This window comes from Cetorhinus maximus, chromosome 6 (assembly GCF_964194155.1).
Source record: "Cetorhinus maximus chromosome 6, sCetMax3.hap1.1, whole genome shotgun sequence".
In the NCBI taxonomy this organism is placed as follows: Eukaryota; Metazoa; Chordata; class Chondrichthyes; order Lamniformes; family Cetorhinidae; genus Cetorhinus; species Cetorhinus maximus.
The window spans coordinates 156,730,355-156,754,504 of NC_135884.1; the positions used below are offsets into that span (position 1 = coordinate 156,730,355).

General features: G+C 46.1%; 1 protein-coding gene across 1 annotated transcript in view; it reads right to left on the reverse strand.

Annotated features, from left to right (window-relative positions):
• Window positions 1-22,246, reverse strand: part of kiaa0513 (KIAA0513 ortholog) — a 92,174-nt gene extending 69,928 nt beyond the window's left edge. The window contains exon 1 of the mRNA XM_078544738.1: window positions 22,162-22,246. The gene's annotated coding sequence lies outside the window, so the exon portion shown is untranslated. The remainder of the gene's footprint in view (window positions 1-22,161) is intronic.
• Window positions 22,247-24,150: the final 1,904 nt, after the last annotated feature.

The following is a 24,150-nucleotide window of genomic DNA, read 5'->3' on the forward strand; positions in this document are numbered from 1 at the left end:
GGCAAGGTTTGATCAGGGATAGTCAGCATGGCTTTGTCAGAGGGAGGTCATGCCTAACAAATTTGATTGAATTTTTTGAGGAGGTGACCAGGTGTGTAGATGAGGGTAGTGCAGTTGATGTAGTTTATATGGATTTCAGCAAAGCCTTTGACAAGGTCCCACATGGGAGACATATAAAGGAGGCAAATGCACATGGGATACAGGGTAATTTGATAAGGTGGATTCAAAATTAGCTTAGCTGTAGGAGATGGAGGATGATGACAGAAGGATGCTTTAGTGACTGGAAGCCAGTGTCCAGTGGCGTACCACAGGGATCTGTGCTCGGTCCCCTATTATTTGTCATTCATATAAACGTATTGATGACTGTGTAGGGGGTAGGATTAGTAAGTTTGCGGATGACACAAAGATTGGCCGGGTGGTTGACAGTGAGGTTGAGTGTCTTGAGCTACAGGAAGATATAAACGGGATGGTCAAATGGGCAGATAAGTGGCAGATGGAATTTAAACCTGAAAAGTGTGGGGTGATACACTTTGAAAGGAGTAATATAACAAGGAAGTATTCAATGAACGGCACGACACCAGGAAGTTCTGAGGAACAAAGGGACCTTGGCGTCTGTGTCCATAGATCTCTGAAGGCAGAGGGGCATGTTAGTGGGGTGGTGAAAAAGGCATATGGGACACTTGCCTTTATCAATCGAGGCATAGATTACAAAAGTAGGGAGGTCATGTTGGAGTTGTATAGAACCTTGGTGAGGCCACAGCTAGAGTACTGTGTGCAGTTCTGGTCGCCACATTATAGGAAGGATGTGATTGCGCTGGAGGGGGTGCAGAGGAGATTCACCAGGATGTTGCCTGGGATGAAACATTTAAGTTATGAAGAGAGGTTGGATAGACTTGGGTTGTTTTCGTTGGAGCAGAGAAGACTGAGGGGCGACCTGATCAAGGTGTACAAGATTATGAGGGGCATGGACAGGGTGGATAGGGAGCAGCTGTTTCCCTTAGTTGAAGGGTCAGTCACAAGGGGACATAAGTTCAAGGTGAGGGGCAGGAGGTTTAGGGGGGATGTGAGGAAAAACTTTTTTACCCAGAGGGTGGTGACGGTCTGGAATGCGCTGCCTGGGAGGGTGGTGGAGGCGGCTTGTCTCATATCCTTTGAAAAGTACTTGGATGAGCACTTGGCACGTCATAACATTCAAGGCTATGGGCCAAGTGCTGGTAAATGGGATTAGGTAGGTAGGTCAGGTTTTTCTCACGTGTTGGTGCAGACTCGATGGGCCGAAGGGCCTCTTCTGCACTGTGAGATTCTGTGATTCTGTGAAATACACATTTGAGAGTCCTTTTGCCACTTGATTTTCAGAAAGCTTTTGATAAAAGTCCCATATACGAGGTTAGTGTGCAAAATTAAAGCACATGGGATTGGGAGTAATATACTGGCATGGATTGAGAATTGGTTAGCAGACAGGAAACACAGAGTAGTGATGAATGGGTCTTTTTCAGAATGGCAGGTGGTGACTAGTGGCATACCACAGGGATCAGTGCTTGGGCCCCAGCTATTCACAATATATATCAATGATTGGGGTGAGGGAACCAAATGTAATATTTTTCCAAGTTTGCTGACAACACAAAACTAGGTGGAATGTGAGTGGTGAGGAGGCTGTAAAGAGACTTCAAGGGTGATTTAGACAGGTTGAATGAGTGGGCAAATACATAGCAGATGCAGTATAACGTGGATAAGTGTGAAGTTATCCACTTTGGTAGGGAAAACAGAATGGCAGAGTATTATTTAAATGGTGATAGATTGGGAAATGTGGATGTACAAAGGGACCTGGGTGTCCTTGTACACCAATCACTGAAAGCAAGCATGCAGGTGCAGCAAGCAGTTAAGAAGGCAAATGGTATGTTGGCCTTCATTGTGAGAGGACTTGAGTACAGGAGCAAGGATGTCCTCCTGCAACTTTACAGGGCCTTGGTGAGACCACACCAGGAGTATTGTGTGCAGTTTTGGTCTCCTTACATAAGAAAGGTTATACTTGCCATAGAGGGAATGCAGCAAAAGTTCACCAGACTGATTGCTGGGATGGCAGGATTGTTGTATGAGGAGAGATTGGGCCGACTGGGCCTGTAATTCACTGGAGTTTAGAAGAATGAGAGGGGATCTCATTGAAACATATAAAATTCTGACAGGGCTGGACAGGCTGGATGCAGGGATGATGTTCCCTCTGGCTGGGGCTCTAGAACAAGGGGGGGTCACAGTTTCAGGATACGGGGTAAGCCATTTAGGACAAGACGAGGATAAACTGCTTCACTCAGAGGGTGGTGAACCTGTGGAACACTCTAGCACAGAAAGCTGGAAAGAAGGAAATAGATGGATTTCTAGACGCTAAAGGCGTCAAGGGGTATGGGGAGAGAGCAGGAGTACGGCGTTGAGATAGAGGATCAGCCATAATCATATTGAATGGCAGAGCAGGCTCGAAGGGCCAAATGACCTATTCTGCTCCTATTTTCTGTTTCTATGACACGACTGAACTACTGGTGTCTATGTAACTTTACTGCAGCATAAATCACTACCCTTCAGGACAGGAAACTCAAAAAGACAACAAACGCCTGAAGCATCTGACTGCAGAGGGACAACATCCCCTGCACCTTAAAGTCAGCAGTCCCATTAACAGATACAAGGACTTAAATCAGGAGCCAATGATGGGTTGTACAGGGTGCAGGGAAGTAGCTATATAAACAATTTATTACATATCCACACAGGGCAATAACACATTTCTAGATTTTTTTTACTTCAAGAAGAGAACAGGCATGTTGCAATTCCATGTTAACGCCCTTGTTCAGAACTGGGGAAAAACAGACAGGTATATAGCACAGAACAAGGGAATGGAAATTTTATGCCATTGCATATCAACGTTTATAAAGAGAGAGGAAGCATCAATGCAACAAAGTATGTAGATGATCTCAGTCAAGTAGAAGCATCAAGACATTTAAAAAGAGAAGACGAGTAGCTGTGGGGGAGGCCCTGGAAAATTGAGAAAATAGGAAATGTGGAAGGATGTTCAATATTATACAGGAACAGCTTACTTAAAGAGTAGAAATCAGTTAAGTGAGTGAGCAAGATGGTGGCAAATGGAGTATTATTGTGGAGATAAAAGCAAAATACTGCGGATGCTGGAAATCTAGAACAAAAACAAAAATACCTGGAAAAATTCAGCAGGTCTGACAGCATCTGCGGAGAGGAACAGTTAACATTTCGAGTCCGAATGACTCTTCATCAGAACTAAGGAAAAATAGAAAAGAGGTGAAACATAAGCTGGTTTAAGGGGGGGTGGGACAGGTAGAGCTGGATAGAGGGCCAGTGATAGGTGGAGATAACCAAAAGATGTCATAGACAAAAGGACAAAGAGGTGTTGGCGGTGCTGATATTAGGTAAGAAATGTGCTAATGGGGACATTAAGGGTAGAAAGCAGGACGAGCAAGGTACAGATAGCCCTAGTGGGGGTGGGGTGGGGGGAAGGGATCGAAATAGGCTAAAAGGTAGAGATAAAACAATGGATGGACATTTAAAAATAATGGAAATAGGTGGGAAAAGAAAAACATATATAAATTATTGGAAAAAGGGGATCGGAAAGGAGGTGGGGATGGAGGAGAGAGTTCATGATCTAAAGTTATTGAACTCAATATTCAGTCCGGAAGGCTGTAAAGTGCCTAGTCGGAAGATGAGGTGCTGTTCCTCCAGTTTGCGTTGGGCTTCACTGGAACAATGCAGCAGGCCAAGGACGGACATGTGGGCATGAGAGCAGGGTGGAGTGTCGAAATGGCAAGTGACAGGGAGGTCTGGGTAATGCTTGCGGTCAGACCGAAGGTGTTCCGCAAAACGATCACCCAGTCTGCGTTTGGTCTCTCCAATGTAAAGGAAACCGCATTGGGAGCAGCAAATGCAGTAGGCTAAATTGAGGGAAGTGCAAGTGAAATGCTGCTTCACTTATTGTGGAGAAGTGTGATGTTATCTACTTTAGTAGGAAAACTGGAAAAGCAGATTTTTTTTTAAATGGTAAGAAACTGGGAAACGTGGTATTCATAGGAATCTGGGTGTCTTTGTACACAAAGCACAAAAAGTTAACACACAGGCACAGGAAAGCAAACAGCATGTTATACTCAATCCCTTTGCAATAAAAGCTAAGAGTGAAGGAGTTTCCTCAATTAGCTCGGGCCGATGTGAGAGCACACCTGGAGTAGTAAACGGTTTTGGTCTCCTTACCTAATGAAGGATGCACTTGCCTTAAAGGGAGCGGAGGAAAGGTGAACCAGACTGATTTCTGGGGTGAGGGGATTGTCCTTTAAGGACAGATTGAGTAGACTAGGTCTATATTCGCTAGTTTGAAGAATAAGAGGTTATATCATTGAAACATATAAATTCTTAAGGGGCTTAATATGGAGAGTACTTCTCCTCGCTGGGGCAACTCATACTTAGGATCACAGTATCAGACCAATGGTTTGGTCATTTAGGACTGAGATGAGGAAAAATTTCTCTTAAAGGGTTATGAACATTGGAATTCTCTCCACACAAGTATTCTCCCATTCCATCTGTCTCACCTCAGCTCTTCAGCATTTCTTCCTATTCCCTTTTCTGTCATGTACTTCTCTAGTTTCCTTTCAAAAGCATCTAAGATAAGTCAATGTGCAAAATTAAAGCACATGGGATTGGCGGTGTTAAGGGGAAGAAAGTAAATGAGAATTTATGATAAGGGAGAATTCATTATAAGGGAATGAATTACTTAAATTAGAATCTGTAGGTAGGCCAGCACAAATCAGTAAATCAACAATTAAACAGTTAAACCAGATGAACCTTATACACTCTCAAACTTTGTACACCCTCAGGGTTTGCAATCACCAGCAAGGTCCTGGGAGTTAGACTGGAGTCAGAGGATGGCAATAACATAGATTAAGTGTACTCTTCAACAGATAGGGGAAGGACAGTTGGTCCCAGCTTAGATAGGAAGGCAGGTCACTGCCTGGGTGAAAGTAGGGTTACCTTTGTACCAGAGACCTGTCTGTTTAATGTAAACCTACATGTTGACAAGATCGGAATCTGGAGGATGTTCTTGCATGTGACCAATAACGTCTCAAGCTGCATTGAGATGGTGCCCTCCTTGCAATTGCTCCAATAAACGATCATAACCTGTACCTGAGTCTCCTGTGGTCCGTTCATCAAAGACACCACACCAGCGGTAACAATGGCACGGAGACACTTCTCCACAATAATACTCCACTTGCCACCTTCTTACTCACACATAACCGGTTTCTACTCTTTAAACAAGCTGTTCCTGTATAAAAGCAAAATACTGCGGATACTGGAAATCTGAAACAAAAACAAAAATAGCTGGAAAAACTCAGCAGGTCTGAGCATCTGCGGAGACGAATACAGTTAACGTTTTGAGTCCGTATGACTCTTCATCAGAACTGATGAAGAGTCATATGGACTTGAAACGTTAACTGTATTCCTCTCCACAGATGCTGTCAGACCTGCTGAGTTTTTCCAGCTATTTTTGTTTCTGTTCCTGTATAATATTGAACATCCTTCTACATTTCCTATTTTCTCAATTTTCCAGGGCCTCCCACTTCCACAGTTATTTGTCTTCCCTTTTTAAATGTCTTAATGCTTCTATTATTTGACTGAGATCATCTACATGCGTTGCCTTAAACACTTCCTGTGGTAGCAAGTTTCACATCCTAACCACTCTGAATGAGGAAATTTCTCCTTATTTCCCTATTGGATTATTAGAAACTATCTTGTATTTATTTATGGCTTGGGGTTTTGGATTTTCCCACAAATGAAACTTTCCCCCCACCCCCCACATCCACCCTGTCCAACCCATTCCTAAATTTAAACACTTGGATCAAGTCATCTCAAAGTGTTCTCTTTTCTGAAGTAAAGAGACCCCCAAAAAAAGACTTGCATTTCTATAGCACCTTTCATGATCACAGAACTTCACGACCAAAATATTTTTGAAGTGTAGTCACTGTTGTTACACAGCATGCAACTACAGCAAGTAATTAGGAAATCTAATAGAATGTTATCATTTACTGCGAGGGGAATTGAATACAAAAATAGGGAGGTTATGCTTCAGTGAGGGCACATTTGGAGTACTGTGTACAGTATTGGTTTCCTTATTTAAGGATGTAAATCCGTTGGAAGCAGTGCAGAGAAGGTTTACCAGACTAATACCAGGAATGGGCGGGTTCTCTTATGAGGAAAGATTCGACAGGCTAGGCTTGTATCCGCTGGAGTTTAGAAGAGTAAGAGGCAACTTGATTGAAACATATAAGATCCTGAAGGGTCTTGACAGGGTGGATGTGGAGAGGTTGTCTCCTCATGGGAGAATCTGGAACTAGGGGTCACTGTTTAAAACTGAGTAGCCAATTTAAAATGGAGATGAGGCAAAATTTTTTCACTCAGAGGGTGGTGAGTCTTTGGAACTCTCTTCCTGGGAGGGTGGCAGAAGCAGAGTCTTTGAATATTTTTAAGGCAGAGGTGGATAAATTCTTGCTAAGCAAGGGGCTGATAGGTTATCAGGGGGTAGGTGGGATACAGATTTCAGGTTACTATCAGATCAGCCATGATCTTATTGGCGGAACAGGCTCGAGGGGTTGAATGGCCTACTCCTGCTCCTTGTTCATAAAAACGCAACAGCCAATTTATGGGGAGATGATGGTGTAGCGGTACTGTTGCTGGACTGGTAATCCAGAGACCCAGGATAGTGCTCTGGGGACCCGGTTTCAAATCTGAAATTATAAAGTCTAACGATGACCATGAAACCATTGTCAATTTGTCGTAAAAACCCATCTGGTTCACTAATATACTTTAGGGAAGGAAATCTGCTGTCCTCACCCGGTCTGGCCTACAGGTGACTTCAGGTCCGCAGTAATGTGGTTGACTCTTAAATACCCTGAAGTCACTCCTGTTAGGAGAAATAGGCCATTCAGCCCCTCAAGCCTGCCCTGCCATTCAATAAGATCATGGCTGATCTGCCCCAGGCCTCAACTCCTCTTTCATGCCAGCTCCTCATAGCCCTTAACTCCCCAATATTTCAAAAATCTATCTACCTCCTCTTTAAATACTTTCAGTGATCTAGCCTCCACAACTCTCTGGAGTAAAGAATTCCAGCCATTCACTACCCTCTGAGAGAACAAATTCTTTCTTATCTCAGTTTTAAATGAGTGTTCGTTTATTCTGTAACTATGTCCCCTAGTTCGAGATTCCCCCGCTACTGGAAATATCTTCTCAACATCTACCCTGTCAAGCCTCCTCAGGATCTTATACATTTCAATAAGATCACCCCTCATTCTTCCAAATGAATAAAGGCCTAAAACAAAAACAGAATTACCTGGAAAAACTCAGCAGGTCTGGCAGCATCGGCGGAGAAGAAATCAGTTAACGTTTCGAGCCTTCTTGGCCCTTCGGCAGAACTGAAGCATAGTTAGGAGAAGGGAGAAATATAAACTGGTTTAAGGTGGGGGGGGGGGGCGCGCACGGGGGGGAAGAGAGAAGTTGAGGGTGTGGTGATTGTAGAGACAAGCAAGCAGTGATAGGAGCAGATAATCAAAAGATGTCACAGACAAAAGAGTCAAAGAGGTGTTGAAGGTGGTGATATTTGTCTAAGAAAAGTGCTAATTAAGAATGGAAGACAGGATATTCAAAGTACAGCTCTAGTGGGGGTGGGGTGGACAGACTAACAAGGTTTTAGTTTTAGATTTAAAAATAATGGAAATAGGTGGGGAAAGAAGAATCTATATAAATTATTGAAAAAAGGGGGGGGGGGGAGGAGAAACGGGGTGGGGGAGTTTAAGATCTAAAGTTGTTGAATTCAATATTCAGCCCGGAAGGCTGTAAAGTGCCTAGTCGGAAGATGAGGTGCTGTTCCTCCAGTTTGCGTTGGGCTTCACTGGAACAATGCAGCAAGCCAAGGACAGACATGTGGGCAAGAGAACAGGGTGGAGTGTTAAAATGGCAAGCGACAGGGAGGTTTGGGTCTTTCTTGCGGACAGACCGCAGGTGTTCCGCAAAACGGTCGCCCAGTTTGCGTTTGGTCTCTCCAATGTAGAGGAGACCGCATTGGGAGCAACGAATGCAGTAGACTAAGTTAGGGGAAATGCAAGTGAAATGCTGCTTCACTTGAAAGGAGTGTTTGGGCCCTTGGACGGTGAGGAGAGAGGAAGTGAAGGGGCAGGTGTTGCGTCTTCTGCGTGGGCATGGGGAGGTGCCATAAGTGGGGGTTGAGGAGTAGGGGGTGATGGAGGAGTGGACCAGGGTATCCCGGAGGGAACGATCCCTACGGAATGCCGTCAGGGGGGGTGAAGGGAAGATGTGTTTGGTGGTGGCATCATGCTGGAGTTGGCGGAAATGGCGGAGGATGATCCTTTGAATGCGGAGGCTGGTGGGGTGATAAGTGAGGACAAGGGGGACCCTATCATGTTTCTGGGAAAGAGGAGAAGGCGTGAGGGAGGATGCGCAGGATATGGGCCGGACACGGTTGAGGGCCCTGTCAACTGGAAATCGAAATACACTACATCTACCAGCTCCCCTTTATCAACTCTGCTTGTTGTACCCCCAAAGAACTCTACCAAATTTGTCAGTTGTATCAAACCGCTAAAAAGTCAATAAAAAATGAAACTGGATGGACCGCCCGGCATCGACAAGGGCAACACCACCACCTGGAAGTTCGCCTCCAAGCCACTCATCATCCTGGCTTGCAAAGGGTCAAAATCCTGGAGCTCCCTCGCTAACAGGCACTGTGGGTGTACCTACACCACATGGACTACAGCGGTTCAAGAAGGCAGCTCACCACCACCTTCTCAAGAGCAATTAGGGATGGACAATAAATGTTGGCCAAGGCAGTGACGCCCACAACTCATAAATGAATCAAAACATGCCACGCGACCTCCCCCAAACAGCAATTGCTTTGCAGACCTGTGACGCTTTGAATGATTTGCTCACCTGCATCACTAGGTTCCTCTGCCACTCTGCCCCAATCACATTCCAACCAAAGAGCATCACCACATTTATCCATGTTAAAGTTCACTTGCCACTGAGCTGTTCAGTCCGCAAGTTTTTTTAATGTCTTCTTGTATTATATTATATCCTTCCTAAGTATTAGTTTAGGTAACAGTAGCATAATGGCTATGTTATCCAGAGGCCTGGACTAATGTTCCAGCTTAAAACCCACAAAGGCAGCTAGGGATTTAAATTCAATTAATGAATGAAATAAATCTGGAATAAAATGCTAGTCTCAGTAAAATGGTGACCATGAAACTACTGGATTATTGTAACAAAACATCGAGTTCACCAATGTCCTTTAGGGAAGGAAATCTGCTGTCCTTACCTGATCTGGCTTACAAGTGACTCCAGACCCACAACAATGTGGTGGGTTCTTAACTGCCCTCTGAAATAGGCCAGCAAGCCACTCAGTTGTACCAAATTGCTACTGAAAAGTTGAATATGACCAAAACAAGACAGACCAACTGCCATCAACCCCGAGGTACCAGAAAAAACAGAGGAACAGTCAGCCCTGAAAAGTCAACAACAACTTGTATTTACATAGCTCCTACATCCTCAGTCGGTCACAGGTCCCTGATGCATTCCAGGCTACATAGGGATGACTCCTTGGAGAAAAGGGCTACCTGCAGAGGATGTGGCTGATGACACCCATGCACCGGCCTCAGGCTGCAGCAGAGCGAAGGTATAATGAGGCTCATGCAGCAGCTCGCAGCTTGGTGGAGCAAACCAGCAGGATGCTGATGATGAGACTGCGGTGCCTGGACCTGTCTGGCGGAGCCTGCAATATCGTCCACAGAGCATGTCACACATTGTCGATGCCTGCTGCACCCTTTACAACCTGACACTGCAACAGGAAGAGGAGCTGTCCGAGGAGGAGATGGAGGTCTCCTTGGATGAGGACGACGCCGACAGGGATGAGGGTGAGGAGGTCCTTGAAGGCAGCGATGATGGGAATGAGGCCTTCGCACTGGTCAGACAAGGCGGGAGCACTCAGGGAGGCCCTCATAGCTGCTAGATTTGTGAAGGATGATGATGACATGCAGTGAGGTGACCCCATAAATCCTCATTGCATCTATGAATGTTTGACTCCAATCTGGCTTATTGCAGCGCATATGCCCTCTGTGAGAATGCTCCTGTCATGAAGACGCAGTGGAGGCCCTAATTGTCACTTGATTGCAGGAGGATGATGACAACATGCAGTGAGGACACTCAATGGATCTTCACATTGCCTCCGAGAGTGTCTAACTTCTGTCTGGCCAAGGGTAGCTCGCTTGCGCTCCATAATCAGGGTCATATCATAGAGACACTTAAGAAACACCTGATCTTTTGTCTGTCTTCAGCATCTGAGCCCTTCAGGAGCACAGCATCAGTGGTCACAGACGCTGAAGGGATGGGGGCCAGCCCCACCCTAAAAGGTGCTGAGAGCACTCGGGGAATGACGGAACTCTGTGGTGCCTGCCCACTACATCCTGGCAGCAATGACCAGCACCGTTGAGGTGCAGGCATTAGTAATGTGTCCGGGGAGCGTGAGGCCGGACCATCACTTTGGTCTGAAGGCTGCACAAAGCACAGGGAAGAGGCCCTGGACTGAGACACCTGCCTTTATCTTGTGCAGGAAGGCTTCACATCTGACTGACATGAACACTGCTCATCAGAGAAACTAGAAGCAGGAGTAGGCCAGTCAGCCCTTCAAGCCTGCTCCGCCATTCAATTTGATCATGGCTGATCCTCTATCACAATGCCATATTCCTGCTTTCTCTCCATACCCCTTGATGCCCCAAATATCCAAAAACTTAACAATTTCTTTCTTGAATATACTCAGTGACCCGGCCTCCACAGCCTTCTGTGGTAGAGAATTCCACAGGTTCACTACCCTCTGAGTGAAGAAATTTTTTCTCATCTCAGTCCTAAATGGCCTGACCCGTACCCTGAGCCTGTGGCCCCTGGTCAGTCATCTCAGCTCCAGGACATCACTGCAGGAGTTCCACAGGGTAGTGTCCTCGGCCCAACCATCTTCAGCTGCTTCATCAATGACCTTCCTTCCATTATGAGGGCAGAAGTGGGGATGTTCACTGATGATTGCACAATGTTCAGCACCATTCGCAACTCCTCATATACTGAAATACTCAGATGAAGCAGTCCATGTCCAAATGCAGCAAGATCTGGACAATATCCAGGCTGACAAGCGACAAGTAACATTCGAGCCACACAAGGATCAGGCAATGACCATCTCCAACAAAAGAAAATCCAACCATCGCCCCTTGATGTTCAATGGCATTACCATCACTGAATCTCCCACTTTCAACAGCCTGGGGGTTACCATTGACCAGAAACGGAACTGGACTAGCCATATAAACACTGTGGCTACAAGAGCAGGTCACAGGCTAGGAATCCTGCGATGAGTAACTCACTTCCTGACTCACCAAAGCCTGTCCACCATCTACAAGGCATGAGTCAGGAGTGTGATAGAGTACTCCCCACTTGCCTGGATGAGTGCAGCTCCCATAACACTCGAGAAGCTTGACACCATCCAGGACAAAGCAGCCGCTTGATTGGCACCACATCCACCAGACGCACGGTAGCAGCAGTGTGTACCATCTACAACATGCATTGCAGGAATTAACCATGGCTCCTTCGACAGCACCTTCCAAACACACGACCACTACCATCTAGAAGGACAAGGGCAGGAGATAGATGGGAACATCACCACCTAGAAGTTCCCCTCCAGGTCACTCATCATCCTGACCTGGAAATATAGTTCTTTCACTGTCGCTGGGTCAAAATCCTGGAACTCCCTTTCTAACAGCACTGTGGGTGTATCTACACCACATCGACTGCAGTGGTTCAAGAAGGCAGCTCACCACCACCTTCTCGAGGGCAATTAGGAATGGGCAATAAATGCTGGCCCAGCCAGTGAAGCTCACACCTCATGAATGAATAAAAAAACTCCCCAACCAGGGGAAACATCTTCCATCCAGTCTATCCAGCCCTGTTAGAATTTTATATGTTTCAATCAGATCCCCTCTCATTCTTCTAAACTCTAGTGAATACAGGCCCAGTCGAACCAACCTCTCCTCATACGATAGTCCTGCCATCCCCAGTATCAGCCTAGTGAACCTTCATTGCACTCCCTCTATGGCAAGTATATCCTTTCTTAGGTAGGGAGACCAAAACTGCACACAATACTCCAGGTGTGGCCTCACCAAGGCCCTGTATAACTGCAGTAAGACATCCCTACTTCTGAACTCAAATCCTCTTGCAATGAAGGCCAACATACCATTTGCCTTCCTAATTGCTTGCTGCACCTGCCTGTTTACTTTCATTGACTGATGTACAAAGACACCCTGATCCCCTTTGTACATCCACAATTCCCAATATATCACCATTTAAATAATACTCTGCCTTTCTGTTTTTCACACAGAAGCATATAAGTTCACATTTATCCACTTTTTCCTGCATCTGCCATGTGTTTGCCCACACACACAACTTGTCAAAATCGTCCTGAAGCCTCCTTGCATCCTCCTCAGAACCCCGCCCAGTTTTGTGTCATCAGCAAACTTGGAAATATATCAGAACAAGGAGCCATAGGCAGGGAGACATTCTTGGGAGTTTACTGACAATATGAACAGTATTTACAAGTGATTAACACCCAGGCTGTGCAACTACATCTTCTTAGCCAGGGCCTGATCAAAGTCTGGAACATGGTCGCCTCGTGACGCAGCTCTCCGCTGTCAGGAGTAGCAGCTACTGTCAGAGAGCCGCTGCTCAGGAATCTGCCCCTCCGCCCTTTGCAGTGGCTGGCAGAGAGGAGGGCTGTGGCTGCCGGGGTGATATATGATATATATAAATGCTAATAGCAATTGCAGCATGCTACAGATTGAGTTAAGGGCTCCCACATCTAACAGATCAGATCTAAGCTCTGCAATCTTGCCACATCCACTTGTGAATGGTGATGGACAATAAAATAACTAACAGTAGGAGTAGGCTCAATAAACAACCCAGTCCTTTATGATAGCACAACTCAGCATGTTACCATTCCTGTAAAATACAGAAAATATAAACCCATTCTACAAGATCTCTTCTCATGAGACAGCCCTCTCATCCCAGGAAACAATCCTTTGTTTCACACCCCAAAGCTAAGTATATCCTTCCTTCAGTACAGAGATCAAAACTACACAGTTCTCCAGCTGTGGTCTCACCAAGGCCCTATACAGTTGCAGTAAAACTTCCTCATTCCCCAAACTCACCCTAACAGCACTGTGGGGGTACCTACCAGAATAGATCTAACTTCTCAAAACTGAGCATCTATGGGCACTGTGGGCCATCAGCAGCAGCAGAATTGTATTCCACCATAATCTGTAACCTTGTGGCCCAGCACATCTGGGACCCACAGGGACTGCAATGATTGAAGAAGGCTGCTCACCAGCACCTTCTCAAGGGCAATCAGGGATGGACAATAAATGCTGGTTTAGCCAGCGACACCCACATACCATGAACAAATAAAAAAATACTTGCAATAAAGGCTAATATACTAATTTCTTTCTTAAATCTCCTTCCTAACATTTCCACAATATCAACAGCTATTCAACACAAAGCAACAGTAGCTTACACCGAGGCTTGAGTTAAAAATCAATGGAAACTCAACTGATCCCTGGGGTAATCCACTGTTGTGACTGGCAGAATTTAATTACATCCATCTGGAGCTGCAACTAATACTCCCAAAGAGATGGGGAAAAAAAACCCCGCGTCATCTAACAACCCACACACAGCGTCAGAGATTGTCAGCAGCCTGTTACTGTTCTCACACTGCACAGCAGGTACATCAGCAACATTATGAATTTGCAATATTTGACAAGATATTCAATACTACTGCAGCTTCTGAAAATTCAGGGGAAAGAGAGTTAGATAAGTTCCATTAGAGTCGCATTTTAAACCCAACCAGAAGAATAATAACATACACTGCCAGTGTACTTTACTCTCCCTGTACAGTAACACTGAGGCACTAAACAATGCAAGTCTGCAGGCTGTTACACAAGGGTGGGACTGAAGTCACGTGTAGGCCAGATCAGAAAGGGATCACAAGAATCCAGTTCCCAGCTGGATTCAGGAGCAACTTTGGCTGATTCTTCCCTTAACCCCAACTCCAAAAGGTACTGAGACCATCCCAGTCAATTTCAGCTAACTCCACATAGATGTCGAATTGAAGCTGCTCTGTACTAAACCACTCAGAGTATTCACTGATCCAGCAAGGGAACCTCACATTCAGATTCTGGAATTCACGTACATCTACTCTTCCCTCCACAAGGTGGCTGTTCTATGTTACGTGGAGAATCACAAAGTAGGGTATCTCAATGTAAGTGTGGTTGGCACAGTTATAGCGGAATAGAGTGCTTTGTGAATGGAATGATCGCAGAACAAAGTACATCGTAAACGCAGCGCAAAAGTTGGGAACTCTGTGTGCAGGGGGACTCAATGCGGGGTGGAGCAGGTGGTGTGTCTGCAGAGTGTGGGAGTCTATGGACAGAGACTATCCAGAGTGAATACAAGTGTGACCAATAGTGTACGGAGCAAGGGGAACCCAGGTGACATAGTGAATGAGGATCCACAGAAACTGATACAACCCAACAGGCACAATGTACTTGCAAACCTATGATGATAAGAATAAAAACTGTCAGAAGGACAGTCAGAATATGGGCCATGGCACCTTTGAGGAGGAGATTGTCCAAAGGGGGCTGGAGGGGAAGCTTCATGTGGTAGGTGTAGAGGATTCAATAATTAGGGGACAGAGCATCCTTTGTAAGCAGTATTGAGTCCCACATGATATATTGCCTGCCTGGTGCTAGAGTGAGGGACATATCAAACCAGCTTGAAAGAATATTGGTGAGGGAGGAGGGAGATCCCTGTGGTCAATACTGGGACTATATAATAATGATCATAAAATGATTGAGTTCAACGTAGTGTTTGAAAGGGAGAAACATGAGACAGTTACTAAGATTCTAGATTTAGGTAAGGCTGACTGGGTGGAGACAGAGACTGTCCACAACAAACTGGGCAAATCTGTTATTAAGTTAAATGACAGCCATTGGTCAAACCAATCCCCCTCCGAACCGGTACTTCTCTATGAGGAATAAAAACAGAAAACGCTAGAAATATGGATAGAAACAGAGCTAACCTTCCGGTCAATGATGAAGATGACACTTCATCAGAATCTATGAGGTGTGACCAAAAACCAGAGCAAACTGTCCAGATACTTCTCCCCTCTTCCTTATATTGTATGTCAACTGTGGTTCAGTTGGTAGCACTCTCATCTCTGAGTCACAAGGTTCCAGGTTCAAGTCCCACTCCAAGGCTCGAGTACAAAATCAAAGCAGACAGTGCAGTACTGCAGAGTGCTGCATTTTTGGAGGTGCTATGTTTCTTGATAAGGCCTTAAACCAAGGTCCCACTTGTGTGCTCAGATGAATGTAAGAGGCCCAATGGCACCATTTCGAAGAGGAAGCAGTGGAGTTCTGGTGTCATGGTCAATTTTTATCCCTCAATCAACATTTAAAAAAAAAGAGTTATCACGTTGCTGTTTATGGGATCTTGCTCTGCATATGTTGGTATATATATTTTGTATATTGGCTGCCACATTTCCTCTATTACAACAGTGACTACACTTCAAAAATGCACTTCACAGGCTGTAAGAGCACTTTGAGAGATCTGGTGGTTGTGAAAAATGCTAAATAAATACAAATCTATTTTTTCCAGATCCGTGGGAGGTGTTCAAAAAACAATTTAACGTGATACAGTGCCAGTTTATACCCCTAAGGTGCAAGAGCTCTACTTGCTAAAAAGAACAGGCACGGAGGATTAAAGTGATAAGGGACAACATAAACTAAAAGAAAAAGCATAGAAAAATGTAAAAGATAGCACAGCTCCTGAAGAATGGGAAGATACAAAGAGCAGCACAGAATGGTTACAGCACAGGAGGTCGTCATTTGGTCCATTATACCCATGCAGGCTCCCTGCAAGAACTCAGCAAGTTCCACTCACCACCTTATTTCTCTTCAGATAATTGTCCAATTCCTTTCTTAAGACAATACAAATGCAGCTCTACTGTATTCCCAGTCCCAAGACTTAATGTCTAGGGGACTCATGCAGGTGGAATGGTGGCTTGCTTTAGGTAGCATGGATTTGCTAACACCTGTGGAATGGTGTGCCTGTGTGGGTCAGCACCATCAGGAGGTGAAAAGAGAGCTAGTGATTACAGTGGCTTATGCAGAGTTAGCAGATCTCAACAAACTCTTTGCTGAGAGGTGCTAGGAATCCAAATAAAAAGGAGGGATACAGAGAAGAGCAGCTGAACTGAGAACAGCTTTCCTTTATGCTTGAACCAAGTTTTTAAAGCACCAAGACACTGTAGCTCTCAAACCACATAATCCTAACCTTCACCATGCCAAACAAAGAGGGTTCTGGCACAGGTCGTCACGGTTATTCATCAGGAGTGGGTTCCCTCTTTCCCCAGCCCAGGGTGTTTTCACTGTATTCTTCTTCCCCATCACCTGCAAACATAACCCCCCACCCCCCAAAACTTCTGGGGATGGTCCACATGAAGAAAGGTACGGAACAAATGGCATTATACAGCCGCACACAAGGACAAGTCAGAACCTTCAGAAACAGAGGGGGACGTTAGGAACAAGAGTCAGAGGAGAAATAAAAAATACCAATTGGTCCAATCTTTTTGCAATCAGGAGAAGGCCATCTGCTCTCCAGTCCCACACCCAAAGCTCAAATGACAAAGAGAAGTTTAAACTATAATGTAATTAATAAAAGGCTAAATTTAACTTAACTGGCTCCACACACTGCTACACCCAGCCACCACACCAGGCACACAATGTACAATATACCAAAGTAAAAAAAAACAATTGTACCATGGATTTACAATAGACCACTAACATCAATAGCAGCTGAGAATTTGTAAAATGCAATGTGCAAATTGGATTTTTTTTTAGACATACTAGCAGATCTCCCATGGCATCCATCAGATGAGACAGATGTTAAGCTGTTTTATAAAGGACATGGTTGTTGCACCATACAACACATGACATACTGTTCCACTGCTAAGGTAGATCTGTGTTACGTTAAGGCCATAAAAACACCTGTTGATTGAACAGGTTGTTCAGGCCAGCATTTAACTTTGTTGAGGGAACGGTACAGATTGGAAAATAATTACTGAACATTAGGGCCAGAATTTTCCTGTCGGCGATCTGGGGGCGGGGCCCGCTCGCCGATGGGAAAATGATGCAGGAAGAACCCCCGATGACATCCCGGTCCCTTTAAATTTTCAGGAAGGCAGGCGGACAATGAAATCAGCTGTCCGCCCGCTGACCTGTCAATGGCCAATTGAGGCCATAGACAGGGTGCTTAAAGTAATTAAAGGGCCTGCCCATCCTGGTGGGCAGGCCAGGAACCCCAGCGGCTTCTGATCATATATGAAACCTCATCCACTGGCGGGATGAGGCTTCACGTTCCTTTTTAAAAACTTTAATAAATGTAATGTTATATTTATTAACATGTCTCATCTTGTGTGACATTGTCACATGTGGGGTACATGTTAATAATATTATTTTTCTATTTTTTAAGTTTTTAAGACTGTCACTAATCTCCCTGAGACAGCACTTTGACAGCTGGGGAATCCCTCCCCCGCCCCGCACAGGAAGCGTATAGCACTTCCCATCGGGCAGGCCTTAATTGGCCCGCCCACTCAAAATGGCGGCGGGCCCCATTTCGGCAGCGGGGGTCAGCTGTCCGCCCACCGCCAAGCCAGTGGGGCCCACACACCCACCAAGGGTAAAATTCTGCCTGAAGTGATTGCTATCTTTCCATTTTTAAAATGTTTTTGTCTCAATAACAACAACATCCTGACATTATGGATTTGTTTTACAAGAACGATGCCAAGAATAAGGGGATATATCTATGAGGAGAGGATGAACAGGCTGGGTCTCTTTTCTCTTGAAAAGAGAAGGCTGAAGGGTGACCTAATAGAGGTCTTTAAAATGATGAAAGGTTTTGAGAGAGTGGATACAGAGAGAATGTTTCCTCTTGTGGGGAAGAGCATAACTAGAGGCCATTGATATAAGATAGTCCTCAAAAAATCCAATAGTAAATTCAGGTGAAACTTCTTTACCCAGAGTGGTGAGAATGTGGAACTTACTACCACAGGGAGTGGTTGAAGCCAATACTCTAAATGCATTTAAGGGGAGGCTGGACAAGCAAATATAGGGTTATGCCGATCGAGTTAGAAGAGGAAGATGGGTGGATACTTGATTGGAGCAACTTGGGCAACTTGGCCAGACCCATCCTTCGCAAAACCGGGGCCAGGTAGAAACTCCGCATGTGGTGACACTTGGTGTTTGCGGTGCAAGGGTCCACGCACAGCTTGATGCAGCCGCACACAAAGGTGGCCATCAGAATGAGGGCAATGTGGGGTGTGTTTTCACCACCTAATCTAGGTTTGTATATTGTATTCCTGTAGATACTATCCATTTTTGATCTCTAGATAAAGCAGATAGCGGCTCAGGTGATCACCATGATGCAGCAGTGAGGCAGCAATTTGGGCAGGTCTTATAGAGGTGGCCTGCCCCACCACACAGGTTACAGCACTTAGTCTGCTTGCAGTCCTCTGTACGATGGTCTTCCGACTTGAAACTCTTGCAGGTGATGGCACAGCAGTTAGCCACAACATGCCCAGATTTGTCACAGGTGCAATGAACTCTGGGCTAGGTGGTTTAGGCTTTCCCCAACAGCAAAGCTGAAGAGAGGATGGGGGATGGCTCCCTTGTTGTCCACCTTCAAAGTCACCTTGACCTGCCATTTGCTGGTCCAAATTCTGAAGACCTCTATGCTATTTCCGACCACATCAATGTACCTGGCGAGGAAGGTAAGCAAATCCACAACTTGGGAACATGCACGGTCACAACACAATTCCATTATGATGGCAGAGTAAACAGCGACCCCCACCATGAGGATTCTCAGCTGTGCCAGGTTTCCTTTCTCCCTGAATACCTCGAGAATTTTCTACACGTAGCAACATTCTTGAAGGTCATGTCAAAGTACCAAGAGCTGGGGAAATCCTGCAGATGGTAGATTGTCTGCAGTTTCCAATCCGCAGCATTTCAAAAGCACTCTCTTGATGAAGGAGGCACGGTCAATATGTACCTCCTTCAGTGTCTTTCACCGCCCCTTCCTTCACGGTGTTACACACTCCCTGATTTGGGACCTTGTTGCTGGTTGCAGTCATCATCTCTAAGTTTTTCCAGATAGGTACTGAAGTTCCCACCAGAGGAATAACAAACAACCACAGTTAAGCTTCCAACACCAAAGGGTGAAATGCCAAAGCTTCTGCTAAACCACAGCCCCCCCGCCCCCACCACCCCCCCTCCCCACCACCCCCCCTCCCCACCCCCACCCCCACCCCCACCCCCACCCCACACTGAAAATAAATCAAAGCTTAACTGCGAGAGCCACCTACTTGATTCTGGTGTCTCTCCCCTGCCAGGTAAACACATATCGTCCCATCACAGGAACCCATCAAATAACTGGGGTGACTGACACGGGCACAGCAATTCTGTGGACGGTTTTACAGTTCAAACAACACCCGACAAGCTCTCAATCCCGTAACCTGCTCCAGCGGTTTTTGGATTTGTGCCAGAACCATTGTCACTGTTCATCATGTTTCAAATAAATCAAATGAGTTTTTTTTTAAAAATCACTACTTGCAATTTTGGGACTCAGCAGTGTTCTGGGATTGTAATCTTGCCTATTTTTTGAGATAGAAATAAAGCAATGGCCTTGAACAACATCTCAGAATCACAACAATCTTTAAAGATACTAACATTTTTATAAGCACAACAGTCTAAAAACAAACCAATTAATCATTTCTATGCACATAGCACCAACTGTAACAGTAACTAAAACATCTCACCCAGTAGTCCCAAGGACTGGTCATATTTCTCATCTCTGAATTATATGGATAGCATGAACATTTTTCTGCTGGCCTGCTTCATTCTCCTGGTTTTTATTCTCAGGCTGGAGAGAGGAACCACAGATCCACCCCAAGACCCCGGCACAACCTCAACCACAAAACAGCAACTCTCCCGAAGGCCACATTACAAAAAACAAGCTGAAATGCTAAAAGCACATGGCAGAGCTGCACCTCTCTGGCTCTGTAACGATAACAAAAGTACCTGGAAAAACTTAGCAGGTCTGGCAGCATCTGCGGAGAGGTACACAGTAAACGTTTCGACTCCGAATGACCCTTCAACAGAATTAAATAAAAATAGAAGAGAGGTGAAATATAAGCTGGTTTAAGGGGGGGTGGGACAGGTAGAGCTGGATAGAGGGCCAGTGATAGGTGGAGATAACCAAAAGATGTCAGACAAAAGGACAAAGAGGTGTTGAAGGTGGTGATATTATCTAAGGAATGTGATAATTAAGGGTAGAAAGCAGGACAAGGGGGACCCTATCATGTTTCTGGGAGGGAGAGGAAGGCGTGAGGGTGGATGTGCGGGAGATGGGCCGGACACGGTTGAGGGCCCTGTCAACCACTGTGGGTGGAAAACCTCGGTTAAGGAAGAAGGAAGACATGTCAGAGGAACTGTTTTTGAAGGTGGCATCATCAGAACAGATGCGACGGAGATGAAGGAACTGAGAGAATGGCCCCCTTGTCCTCACTTATCACCCCACCAGCCTCCGCATTCAAAGGATCATCCTCCGCCATTTCCGCCAACTCCAGCATGATGCCACCACCAAACACATCTTCCCTTCACCCCCCCCCACCCCCGGCGGCATTCCGTAGGGATCGTTCCCTCCGGGACACCCTGGTCCAATCCTCCATCACCCGCTACACCTCAACCCCCTCCCACGGCACCTTCCCATGCAACCACAGAAGGTGCAACACCTGCCCCTTTACTTCCCCTCTCCTCACCATCCAAGGGCCCAAACACTCCTTTCAAGTGAAGCAGCATTTCACTTGCACTTCCCTCAATTTAGTCTACTGCATTCGCTGCTCCCAATGCGGTTTCCTCTACATTGGAGAGACCAAACACAGAGTGGGTGACCGCTTTGCAGATTACCTTCGGTCTGTCCGCAAGCATTACCCAGACCTCCCTGTCACTTGCCATTTCAACAATCCACCCTGCTCTCATGCCCACATGTCTGTCCTTGGCCTGCTGCATTGTTCCAGTGAAGCTCAACGCAAACTGGAGGAACAGCACCTCATCTTCCGACTAGGCACTTTACAGCCTTCCGGACTGAATATTGAGTTCAACAATTTTAGACCATGAACTCTCTCCTCCATCCCCACCCCCTTTCCGACCCCCCTTTTTATTCCAATAATTTATATAGATTTTTCTTTTCCCACCTATTTCCATTATTTTTAAATGTATTTCCATCCATTGTTTTATCTCTACCATTTAGCCTATTTTGATCCCCCCCCCCCCCCCAACTAGGGCTATCTGTACCTTGCTCGTCCTGCTTTCTACCCTTAAATTGCACATTTCTTAGCTAATATCACCACCTTCAACACCTCTTTGTCCTTTTGTCTGTGACATCTTTTGGTTATCTCCACCTATCACTGACCCTCTATCCAGCTCTACCTGTCCCACCGCCCCTTAAACCAGCTTATATTTCACCTCTTTTCTATTTTTCCTTAGTTCTGTTGAAGAGTCATACGGACTCGAAACGTTAACTGTTCCTCTCTGCAGATGTTGCCAGACCCGCTGAGTTTTCCCAGGTATTTTAGTTTTGGGTTTGCAGCATCCGCAGTTTGTTGTTTTGATCTCTGGGTCTAGCGATGTTGGGAGTGAGGTGCCTGCACCGTGAAACACCCTTTACAAAGCCACAGTCCATTGGGGATGTGGTAGGTTCCAGTCAGACTCAGGGCCAGAGGCTGATTCAAGCTCCAGATGTGGTCCGGATCCGGGTCTGGTTCAGGATCCGGATCTGAGTCTGATTCGGGCTCCGGCCTGTTTCCACTCCGGGAGCTGACAGCGCCTCGGGCTCAGTTTCACTGGCAGCTTCCCCTGTCTCTCCCCCACCCCGCGCGCCCCGTCTGTCCGCACTCACCGCTTTCCCCCATCATCACCACCGACATCGGCTCCACGGTAACCCCGCCCCCGTCTCCACGGTAACCCCGCCCCGCCCCCGTCTCCACGGTAACGTCGTCCCCTCCCCGTCTCCACAGTAACCCCGCCCCCGTCAGCACGGTAACCTCCCCCCGGTAACCCCGCCCCGCCCCCGTCTCCACGGTAACCCCGTTCTCGTCCCCGCCCTCGTCTCCACGGTAACCCCAGCCAGACCCGGCCCGGGGGCTCTCACCTCCTGTACTGTCTCCACCGCGTCCGCAGCTGCCGCGCCTGCGCTGTGCATGGGCGGGTAGGTGGGGCCGACATAGGAGGTGCGCATGCGCTTTGCTCCTCCTCGGACAGGTGTTGATATCTCTCAATGAGCGACATTAATGAAGGTCCAAGACTCGAGTGCAGGTAAACATTCACTTTGTTGCTGCAAAAGATCAATAAGGATGTGGAGAGCTTGAATTGTAGAGTGATACAGCGCCAGAGGAGGCCACTCAGTCCATCGTGTTGTCCCTCCCCCCCCCATCGTCCTATTAATGTTTTCCACACAAACACCTTATGTTACCCACATTGTCCTCATCCTGATGGTCACCTTTGTGTGTGGCTGCATCAAGCTGTGCGTGGACCCTTGGACTACAAACACCGAGTGTCACCGCATGCGGAGTTTCTGCCTGGCCCCGGGTTTGTGAAGGACGGGTCTGGCCAAGTTGCCCATGAAGTTGCTCCGTTCGGTTGGGCTGTGCTGTACCACCTATCCCTCACGGAATAGTCTGGGCAGAAAAACACCTTTGACCACAATTTCATCAGGCAGTTGTCCGCAGGTAATGTTCCCGACGCCCTGTGGGAAAAGGAGATGGCGGATCCTGTCAGGTGGTTCCCTGAGCAAACTGTCAAAGTCATTACCTCAGCACCAGAACTTTCCAACAAGCACAAAGATGTAGCTTGGTTGATGCTGAGAAGGGCACTTCCTGTCAGATTCTTCCTGTCACCCCCAGAGTCTCACCTCCTCCGCACGTTGCCCTCAAGGTGGCTGTGGTGGTGACGATACCGTTGTCCACATCCTTCTTGAATGTGCCTTTGCAAAGAAGGTCTGGAGAGAAAGGCAGTGGCTTTTGTCGAGGTTCATCCTGAGCAGCTCTGTGATGCAGGACTCTGTGCTCTATGGGCTGTTCCCAGGGACACATACCCAAGACAAACATCAGCTGCTGCTGGAGGATCATCAACTTGGTGAAAGACTCTCTTTGGTCTGCCCGAAACTTGCTGCTCTTCCAGTGCAAAGAGTCGTCCATGACAGAGTGTTGCAGACTGGCACATTACAAGGTCCAGGATTGTGCTGAAGGATGCGCTAAAGCTTGGGGGCAGCCACCACAGAGAGACAGTGGGGAAAGGCCATGGCTAAGGTCTTTCAGCCATTGTGCAGGGAGGGGTGGGAAACTAGAATCCCTTGGGCTGTATGGTTGACATGTAATGAATTTTTAAAATGTTACCTGTAATTGTAAATGTAGTGAATAACATACAGTATTGGAAGAACCTTATGTAATTTCAACTTTGAACAGTCATGTAATGTTCTTTTATAAATTTAATGAATAAAATATAATTTTGGAAAAAATGTGTTTAATAGTGGATGAGACAGCTTTAAGATTAACAAGTACCTCTTTCAAACTGTGTTTCACATATTCTGTAACAGAAAGAATTGCTGTGAGGATGAGCCAATGTATCCCATTATAGAATGGTTCTTTATTTGCAATTTTTGACCACTTCTTAATTTTAATTTTTCTTACAAGTATAAAAAATAGATTTTTAACTTGGATTTGTCATGAAATAAAAACAAAATGCTGGAAATTCTCAGTGGGTCAGGCAGCGTCTGTGAAGAGATAAACACATGTTTTGCATCTCAGGTCAATGTTGGAACTGATGAACGGTCACTGACCTGAAACGTTGACTCTGTTTCTCTCTCCACAGATATGGTCAGACCTGCTCT